Source organism: Perognathus longimembris, chromosome 15 (genome assembly GCF_023159225.1).
Source record: "Perognathus longimembris pacificus isolate PPM17 chromosome 15, ASM2315922v1, whole genome shotgun sequence".
Taxonomy (NCBI): domain Eukaryota; kingdom Metazoa; phylum Chordata; class Mammalia; order Rodentia; family Heteromyidae; genus Perognathus; species Perognathus longimembris.
Genome location: NC_063175.1, coordinates 33,730,465 through 33,731,521, shown reverse-complemented (window position 1 = coordinate 33,731,521; position 1,057 = coordinate 33,730,465).

The window sequence follows — 1,057 nt, the reverse complement described above, 5'->3', positions numbered from 1 at the left end:
TCTTATAGACACATAACTTCCCCTATTTTCGTACTAAAATTAGAAATTCAACTCTACTTTGCCTATAATTAAGTCATATTTAGGCCTCGTCATTTGTATCTTATTCTGTTGATTTTGGGAAGCTTTCTGGGAATGATGCTTAGCTTTTAGTGATGATTTTTTTTTCTTTTTCTCCAAGATACAACTCACACTAACAGAAGCAATCAATACCATATACCTTACAGTTATTATGTATCCAAATTTTTTCAAAGGCTGATAATTCATTCCTTTTTATCAGTATTAGTTCATCTCACGCTTTTATCTAAGAAGGATTTAATGGTATCTCTTCCATAACAGAAGGACCTAGTGTTTCTACAACTATTACATGTGATAGAGCTCTCACTGCCCAGTTATCTGCACTTGTGAATTCTCAATTGGGAAGACAATGAAAAAGTATTTGTGAAGATTGTTCATAATTGTAATTAGAGTGTATCCTATCAAGAACATTATATGACTGAAAGGAAGGCCTTAAGCCCAATGTCAAGAAGCTGTTCTAGAGTGGTCAGAATTGTGCAAAGTAAGTCAGTTTTTAATTAGTTTGGGAAGGTGAAGATAGATCTGCCCCTATTTTTTCCCATTAGTTTCATAGATTCTAACTTACTATTCATATATAATCAAGGTATATTAAATACATATATCATACTCTAAGGATCGATGATCCTTTTTCAATACATAAATGACATTAGTCAACTTCTATTTTTTTACAAGATAGATGATACATAGTCACTGTAAAGACAATTAATGGGAATACATAATAAAAGCCTTATTTTTCTCTTTCATCTTTCTCACAAAGGCTTTTGTCAAGCATGTCCAAAGGATATATTCTAGAGTGTCACCTAGGATTGATTGCTAGTGTTAAGTGTAACTATGTGGTTGTTTGTATAATTAAGAATAGGAACTAATAGACCAGGTGATAGTGGTTCACACTTACAATCCTGGGAGGCTGAGACCTGAGGATTGGGTTCAAAGTCATCCCATCCTGGGCAGGAAAGTCCATGAAACTCTTATCTTCAATTAA